The sequence below is a fragment of the Triticum dicoccoides genome, chromosome 1B (genome assembly GCF_002162155.2).
Source record: "Triticum dicoccoides isolate Atlit2015 ecotype Zavitan chromosome 1B, WEW_v2.0, whole genome shotgun sequence".
NCBI lineage: Eukaryota > Viridiplantae > Streptophyta > Magnoliopsida > Poales > Poaceae > Triticum > Triticum dicoccoides.
This window is the reverse complement of record NC_041381.1, coordinates 275,623,118-275,633,192: the sequence shown is the minus strand read 5'-3', so window position 1 is coordinate 275,633,192 and position 10,075 is coordinate 275,623,118.

The window sequence follows — 10,075 nt, the reverse complement described above, 5'->3', positions numbered from 1 at the left end:
TGTTAAGTTGCTGGTCTTAGCATCTAGTCCTTTAGAGTTTCAAGTTCTGTTCACAGGTTGTCACGTCGCCGCTACCATAGACCACCACCGCACCAACTTCATCGCTGCTGCCATATACCACCACTACATATTCACCGCCAATCCGAGTCCATATACGCCACCACATATCCACCGCCATCACACCAGTCCGAGTTCCACCACATTCATCTCCGCCACCAGTCCTAGTCCGAGTCCAGTATTTTGTTACTCTGTTCTGGATTTCGAGATCACGACATACTCCGAGTCGTGACAGAGTAGGACTCCCGAACTGTCGTGCTACCCGCAGTAGAAAAATAGTTCCAGTTTAAAAAAAAACTAAGTCCGTAAAATTATGGCTAGGCAGTTTTTAGACCATTTATAGACTTTTTCAGAAAAAATGTTGTGGAGCAAAAAAAAGAGGAAAAAAGTGCAAAAAAGGTGAAAAAAAAGAAAAAAAAATCAGAGCGTGCTCCTCCCTTGTTTGCGTGCAGCGCCGTGAGTTTGTTAGTGTTCTAGGCTCGCGTCTCGAGCACAGTCAAGCCTAGGACCAGCTTAGTACCGTCGTTGAGAGTTTATTCAACTTTGCATCTCTGAATTGATTATTGCTGAACCTTTTTGCTACTATATTATAAGCCTTCCCAGCTCCACATACATCTACGTCGTGCATTTGACTCTCCCTGGTAATCGCTCTATCCAAGCTTTGAGAGTTTTGACTACTATGGTTGCCGATCACCGCCTGCTGCTGGGTAAGAACCGGTAAGAATTTGAGATTTGCTTGACGGATTTGTGATACCCACCACCACCACTTGTTAGTATTCTATAGGATCATATTCTTGTGTGTTTCTATTACTGCTAACCATGGCAGGATCACAAGCCGATGAGTCTGACTGGGAGAACTTGATGAACAAGGAGCTTCATGATATGTTTCAGCAAATGATGAGTGGACAGGTGGAAGATGTGCTAAACAGATTTGAAGAGGCCATGGAGAAGATAGACGGCATTGAGAAGGCATTCAAAACAAGCTCGATAACAAGTTTAATGAATTGCTCGCGCATCTTCCACTACCACCCCCGCTACACCTGTCGCACCTCTACAACAACAACAACAAAAACATCACCTTCCAAATCAAGTGGGACGAGCAGTGCGCGTTCCCCTTGAGCCTGGTCAAAATTCTGGTGCCGATGTACCTACTATTGATGCCTCTGTAGCTCCTGCTGCTATTGCAGAGGTGGAGGACCAGTACGAGGATGAGGTTGATCAAAATTAGAACTACGTGGAACTACTAGCACCACCACCACCAGGTCGTCCTCATGCATATCATCGCAATGGTAGGGCTGCACCACCACCTGAGGTACGAGATCATGACCATTTTCCTAAACTAAAATTGAATATTCCACCATTTTAGGGTAGATATGTTCCTGATACATATCTTACTTGGGAGTTAGAAACTGAACAACGTTTTACATGTTTACAATATCCTGAGGAGAGACGTGTTCCTGTTGCTATTTGTGCTTTCACTAGTTTTGCATGTGTATGGTGGTCTGAACATTGTAGATTATATCCTATTCCAGCTACTTGAGCTGCTTTGAAAACTGCTATGCGTACTCATTGGGTTCCACCATATTATCAACGTGAATTACTTCAAAAACTACAGTGTTTGAGACAAGGGAAAAATTCTGTAGGGAATTACAAACTAGCATGATTATATGTGGTATTATTGAGGAGAATGAAGCTATGCTTGCACGTTTTATGGGTGGATTAAATAGAGAGATTCAGACCATTCTAGAGTATAAGGAGTATACTAATATCACTCATTTATTCCATCTTGCTTGTAAAGCTGAACGTGGAGTGCAGGATCGACAAGCATTGGCGCGAACTAACTTTTCTACAGGTCGACCTTCATCATGGACACTGCGTGCATCTTCTACTTCCACTGCACCAGCACCACCATCAGGTGCCACCTCCAGCCGTGATACAAGAAACCAGGCACAACCACCACTATATGCCAAGAGCGCACCTACCGGGCCTGCACAGAGCTCTTCTTCTTCCATGGCATCAATAGGGCACACAAGTGATATTATTTGTCATCGTTGTAAGGGAAGAGGCCATTATGCGAGATAATGCAAATCTCAGCGCGTGATGATTGCTATTGAGGATGGTGGGTATGAGTCCGCTAGTGACACGATGAGGAGACTTTGGCTCTTATTACAAGTGAAGAACACGGTGGAGATGATTCTGATCATGAGACGCAATACATGGCTCCTGAAGACGCCGACAGGTATGAATGTTTAGTTGCTCAACTTGTTTTGAGTGTGCATGTTACACAAGCTAAGAAAAATCAGAGGCATAATTTGTTCCATACAAAGGGAGTTGTTAAGGAACGTTCTGTTCGCGTCATCATAGAAGGAGGGAGCTGCAACAACTTGGCTAGCATGGAGATGGTGGAGAAGCTACCTCTCACCACAAGACCACAGACACATCCTTACTACATCCAATGGTTCAACAACAGCGGCAAGGTTAAGGTAACACGTACTGTTCATGTGCATTTTAGTATCTCTACATATGCTGATTATGTTGATTGTGATGTGGTACCTATGCAAGCATGTTCCTTATTACTTGGTAGACCATGGCAATTTGATAAAAATTCTATACACCATTGTCGAAACAATCAGTATACTCTTGTTCATAAGGATAAAATATTACTTTGCTTCCTATGACTCCTGATTCCATTTTGAAAGATGATATTAATAGAGCTAGTAAAGTAAAACAAGAGAAACATAAGAGTGAAAATCAGATTGTGGCAAAAGAATTTGAGCAACAAATGAAGCCTAATAATAAACCATCTAGTGTTGTTTCTCAAATTAAATTGAAAAGTGCCTGTTTACTTGCCACCAAATCTGATATTAATGAGCTAGATTTCGGCAAATCTGTTTGCATGCTTTTGTGTGCAAAGAGGCATTATTTTCATTCGAGGATGTGCCTTCCTCTTTGCCTCCTGCTATCGCTAACATTTTGCAGGAGTTCGCTGACGTCTTTCCACAAGACGTGCCACCAGGATTACTTCCCATTCGAGGGATTGAGCATCAGATTGACTTAATTCCCGGTGCATCATTACCCAACCGTGCACCATACTGTAACAATCCAGAGGAGATGAAGGAGATTGTGCGTCAAGTACAGGAGCTGCTCGACAAAGGTTATATACGCGAATCCCTTAGTCCTTGTGTTGTTCCTATCATTTTAGTGCCGAAAAAGGATGGTACTTCCCATTTGTGCATTGATTGTAGAGGCATTAATAATATTTCTATTCATTATCGTCATCCTATTCCTAGGATAGATGATATGCTTGATGAATTGAGTGGCTCTACAATATTCTCCAAAGTTGATTTGCGTAGTGGATACCATCAAATTCGTATGAAATTTGGAGATGAATGGAAAACGACATTTAAAACTAAGTTTGGATTATATGAGTGGTTAGTCATGCCTTTTGGGTTAACTAATGCACCTGTTACTTTCATGAGATTAATGAACGAATTTTTACGTGTTTTCATTGGATGATTTGTGGTAGTTTACTTTGATGACATATTGATTTATAGCAGATCTTTGGAGGAACATTTGGAACATTTACGTGCTGTTTTTATTGCTCTACGTGATGCACGTTTGTTTGGTAACCTTGGGAAGTGCACCTTTTGCACCGACCGAGTATCTTTTCTTGGCTATGTTGTTACTCCACAGGGAATTGAAGTTGATAAAGACAAGATTGAAGCTATTGAGAGTTGGCCGCAGCCCAAAACGGTCACACAAGTGAGGAGTTTTCTTGGCCTCGCCGGATTCTATAGGCGTTTTGTGAGAGATTTCAGCACCATTGTTGCACCTCTCAATGAGCTTAGAAAGAAAGATGTGCCTTTTGTTTGGGGTACCGCACAGGAAGAAGCCTTCACGGTATTGAAAGATAAGTTGACACATGCTCCTTTACTCCAACTTCCTAATTTTAATAAAACTTTTGAGCTTGAATGTGATGCTAGTAGAATTGGATTAGGAGGTGTGTTATTACAAGATGGCAAACCTGTTGCATACTTTTCTGAAAAATTGAGTGGGCCTAGTCTGAATTATTCTACTTATGAGAAAGAATTATTGATGAGGACATCAATACCATTGTTACACCCACACCCCCTACTGCTACATATACTGGACCAATTACTAGAGCTCGCGCACGCCAATTAAATTATCAGGTACTTTCGTTTCTTGGTAATGTTTCTAATGTTCATGAGAATATGATGCTGCCTAAACTGGATACATTTGTTTTGCTTACAAATGAAGGGCCTAGCTTAGAGAAGGATGAACATTGGAGCAAGAACAAGCATGGAGATGATGGCATGCACAAGGGGAACAAGAATGGAGTTACAAGTGATGATTTCAGGACTTTGAAGCCACCATGATAGGTGCATGAAGCCTTGGACGAAATATACAAGATGCCACTTCATAAATTTCGTTCCGAGGCTATTCTAGGTGTTGCGTCACCTTATTATTGGGTCAGGCCCATGTAATTTCGAAATACATAAGTATAGGCTATTTTTAGAGTCCGTATGTGTGGGGAAACAAGAGATAGGGTTGATTTCGGACCCCTCCACCAAGGGCCACGAAATTCCCCCCCTCTTCCTCCATATATACAGCCCTTAGGGCACCGTTTCGATTTTGGGTTTTGTTTAGATTAAAATTCGCCATAGCTGCAACTTCGCGTACTTCATTTGTGTTCAACGACCAGACAAAGGCGTCACAGAACCCCACCTTCATTAATAAAGCTTTCCTTTGTTATTCGCAATATCCAGATTGCAATCTTAGTTTCTTGCTTGTTCTTCGTTTGCTTGCAGGAAATACACCTTCGTGGTCAGGTTGATCATGCTCCAGCGTGGTCAATAACCTCTCGGAGTTGGTTTAGCGATTGCTAAGGCGCGACATCCTCGCACGTTCATAGTCAGATCGTCAAAGTCGACTTCCTCCAAAATGATAGCCACCATCTCATCGAAAGACGGGACACCTTTGCCTCTATCAAGTGGTATCAGATTTCCGGGTTGCTCGGTGAGATTTTACAGTTTTTTGTAGTTTAGTTCGAGTCTGTTTTTCATACCTATAGTCCACGAAAAAGCCAAAAAAAATTAGGGTTAGTTCATCCTATCCGAACCAGTCTGAGCCTTTGCATAGTCTTTTCAGTATTTTGCTTTGTTGAATTTGCGGTTGCATCGTCGCGCAAGTTTCTGGTCTTAGCGTCTAGTCTTTTAGAGTTTCGAGTTCTGGTCATAAGTTGTCACGCCGCCACCGCACCATCATCATCGCCTCTGCCACCTACCACCACCGCTCCGAATCCATATCCTATACCACCACCAATCCGTATCCATATACCACCACCAATCCATATCCATATACTACCACCGCTGCCATATACCACCACTGCTGCCATATACCACCACCATATATCCACCACCAATCCGAGTTCCTTGTATATTAGGTTTGTTTTTGAGATCCATCTAATTTCCGATTCGTGTTTCCTTGCCTGAGTAGGTTTCGAAAAAAAGAGTCTGGAGACCCCCGACCAGTTTTTAGGCCAAAATTTCGACGACCGAATGATAGAGGCAAAGGTGTCCCGTCTTTCGATGAGATGATGGATATCGCTTTGGTGGCAGTCGACTTTGACGATCCGACTATGAACGTGCGAGGACATCGCGCCTTAGCAATCGCTAAACACACTCCCAGAGGTTATTGACCACGCCGGAGCACGATCAACCTGACCACGAGGGTCTGTTTCCTACAAGCAAACGAAGAACAAGCAAGAAACTGAGATTGCAATCTGGATATTGCGAATATAAGATGAAAGCTTTATTGATCAAGGTGGGGTTCTGTGACGCCTTTGTCTGGTCGTTGAGCACAAATGAAGTACGCGAAGTTGCAACTATGGCGAACTTTTAATCTAAACAAAACCCAAAGTCTAAACGATGCCCTAAGTGCTGTATATATGGAGGAAGAGGGGGGAATTTCGTGGCCCTTGGTGGAGGGGTCCGAAATCAACCCTATCTCTTGTTTCCCCACACATACGGACTCTAAAAATAGCCTATACTTATGTATTTCGAAATTACATGGGCCTGGCCCAATAATAAGGTGACGCAGCACCTAAAATAGCCTCGGGACGAAATTTATGAAGTGGCATCTTGTATATTTCGTCCAAGGCTTCATGCACCCATTATGGTGGCTTCAAAGTCCTGAAATCATCACTTGTAACTCCGTTCTTGTTCCCCTTGCGCATGCCATCATCTCCATGCTTGTTCTTGCTCCAATGTTCATCCTTCTCCAAGCTAGGCCCTTCATTTGTAAGCAAAACAAATGTATCCAATTTAGGCAGCATCATATTCTCATGAACATTAGAATCATTACCAAGAAATGAAAGTACCTGGTAATTTAGTTGGCGTGCACGAGCTCTAGTAATTGGTCCAGTATGTATAGCAGCAGGGGCTGTGGGTGTAACAATTGTATTGATGTCCTCATCACCGAAAATATTTTTTGCCTATCCTATTTTTAGGTCCGAGGGAGTGTTTTGAGACACTCGCCATCATAGTGATTTTTTGTCGCACTTTTTCATCATCGCTGCCCTGATTTCCCAAAAAAATTGTCAAAAATTTTCGTGTCCATCCTGTCATTTTGACCTGGGAAGAGTTTTGAGACACTCGCCATTATAGTGATTTTTTGCAAAAAAAGGAGCGCAAAAAAAGAGGGAAAAAATTCAGAGTGTGCTTCTCCCTTGTTACGTGCAGCGCCGTGATTTTGTTAGTGTTCTAGGCTCGCGTCTCTAGCACGGTCTAGCCTAGGACCAGCACAGTACCATCGTTGAGCGTTTATTCAACTTTGCATCTCTGAATTGATTATTGCTGATCCTTTTTGCTACCATATTATAAGCCTTCCCAGCTGCACATACATCTACGTCGTGCGTTTGACTCTCCCTGGTAATCGCTCTATCCAAGTTTGAGAGTTTTGACTACAATGGTTGCCGATCACCGCCTGCTGCTTGGTAAGAACAGGTAAGAATTTGAGTTTTGCTTGACGGATTTGTGACACCCACCACCACCACTTGTTAGTAGTCTGTAGGATAATATTCTTGTGTGTTTCTATTGCTGCTAACCATTCCAGATACTTGGGATGCTTTGAAAACTGCTATGCATACTCGTTGGGTTCCACCATATTATCAACGTGAATTGCTCCAAAAATTACAACGCTTAAGACAAGGGAAAAATTCTGTAGAAGAATATTATCAGGAATTACAAACTGGCATGATTAGATGTGGTATTGTTGAGGAGAATGAACCTATGCTTGCACGTTTTATGGGTTGTTTAAATAGAGAGATTCAGACCATTCTAGAGTATAAGGAGTATACTAATATCACTCGTTTATTCCATCTTGCTTGTAAAGCTGAACGTGAAGTGCAGGATCGGCAAGCATTGGCGCGCACTAACTTTTCTGCAGGCCGACTTTCGTCATGGACACCGCGTGCATCCTCTACTTCCACTGCACCAGCACCTCCATCAGGTGCCACCTCCAGCCGTGATACAAGAAACCAGGCACAATCACCACTATCTGCCAAGAACACACCTGCCGGGTCTGCACAGAGCTCTTCTTCTTCCATGGCATTAACAGGGCACACAAGTGATATTATTTAACATCGTTGTAAGGGAAGAGGACATTATGCGCGAGAATACAAATCTCAGTGTGTGATGATTGCTACTAAGGATGGTGGGTATGAGTCCGCCAGTGACTATGATGAGGAGACTTTGGCCCTTATTACAAGTGAAAAACACGGTGGAGATGATTTTGATCATGAGACGCAATACATGGCTCCTGAAGATGCCGACAGGTATGAATGTTTAGTTGCTCAACGTGTTTTGAGTGTGCATGTTACACAAGCTGAGCAAAATCAGAGGCATAATTTGTTCCATACAAAGGGAGTTGTGAAGGAACGTTCTGTGCACGTCATCATAGATGGAGGGAGCTGCAACAACTTGGGTAGCATGGAGATGGTGGAGAATCTATCTCTCACCACAAGACCACATCCACATCCTTACTACATCCAATGGTTCAACAACAGTGGCAAGGTTAAGGTAACACGTACTGTTCGTGTGCATTTTAGTATCTCTACATATGCTGATTATGTTGATTGTGATGTGGTACCTATGCAAGCATGTTCCTTATTACTTGGTCGACCATGGCAATTTGATAAAAATTCTGTACACCATGGTAGAAACAATCAGTATACTCTTGTTCATAAGGATAAAAATATTACTTTGCTTCCTATGACTCCTGATTCCATTCTGAAAGATGATATTAATAGAGCTAATAAAGAAAAACAGGACAAGAAAAAGAGTGAAATCAGATTGTGGCAAAAGAATTTGAGCAACAAATGAAGCCTAATAATAAACCATCTAGTGTTGCTTCTGAGATTAAATTAAAAAGTGCATGTTTATTTGCCACCAAATTTGACATTGATGAGCTAGATTTCAGCAAATTTGTTTGCTATGCTTTTGTGTGCAAAGAGGCATATTTTCATTCGAGGACGTGCCTTCCTATTTGCCTCCTGCTGTTACTAACATTTTGCAGGAGTTCACTGACGTCTTTCCACAAGACGTGCCACCGGGATTACCGCCTATTCGAGGGATTGAGCATCAGATTGACTTAATTCCCGGTGCTTCACTGCCAAACCGTGCGCCATACCGTACCAATCCAAAGGAGGTGAAGGAGATTATGCGTCAAGTATAGGAGCTTCTCGACAAAGGTTATATACGCGAATCCCTTAGTCCTTCTGATGTTCCTATTATTCTAGTGCCGAAAAAGGATGATACATCGCGTATGTGTGTTGATTGTAGAGGCATTAATAATATTACTATTTTTTATCGTCATCCTATTCCTAGGCTAGATGATATGCTTGATGAATTGAGTGGCTCTACAATATTCTCCAAAGTTGATTTGCGTAGTGGATACCATCAAATTCATATGAAATTGGGGGATGAATGGAAAACAACATTTAAAACTAAGTTTGGATTATATGAGTGGTTAGTCATGCCTTTTGGGTTAACTAATACACCTAGTACTTTCATGAGACTAATGAACGAAGTTTTACGTGCTTTCATTGGACGATTTGTGGTCGTTTACTTTGATGACATATTGATTTATAGCAGATCTTTGGAGGAACATTTGGAACATTTACGTGCTGTTTTTATTGCTCTACGTGATGCACGTTTGTTTGGTAACCTTGGGAAGTTCACCTTTTGCATCGATCGAGTATCTTTTCTTGACTATGTTGTTACTCCACAAGGAACTGTAGTTGATAAAGCCAAGATTGAAGCTATTGAGAGTTGGCCGCAGCCCAAAACGGCCACGCAAGTGAGGAGTTTTCTTGGCCTCGCTGGATTCTATAGGCGTTTTGTGAGAGATTTCAGCACCATTGCTGTACCTCTCAATGAGCTTACAAAGAAAGATGTGCCTTTTGTTAGGGGTACCGCACAGGAAGAGGCCTTCACGGTATTGAAAGATAAGTTGACACATGCTCCTTTACTCCAACTTCCTGATTTTAATAAGACTTATGAGCTTGAATGTGATGCTAGTGGAATTGGATTAGGAGGTGTGTTATTACAAGATGGCAAACATGTTGCATACTTTTCTAAAAAATTGAGTGGGCCTAGTCTGAATTATTCTACTTCTGATAAAGAACTATATGCTCTTATTCGGACTTTAGAAACATGGCAGCATTATTTATGGCCCAAAGAATTTGTTATACATTCGGATCATGAATCTTTGAAACATATTAGAAGTCAAATTAAACTGAATTGTAGACATGCTAAATGGGTTGAATTCATTGAGACTTTCCCTTATATCATTAAACACAAGAAGGGTAAAGAAAATGTTATTGTTGATGCATTGTCTCGTCGCTATACTATGCTTTCACAATTTGACTTCAAAATATTTGGTTTGGAGACCATCAAAGATCAATATGTGCATGATGCTGATTTTAAAGATGTATTGC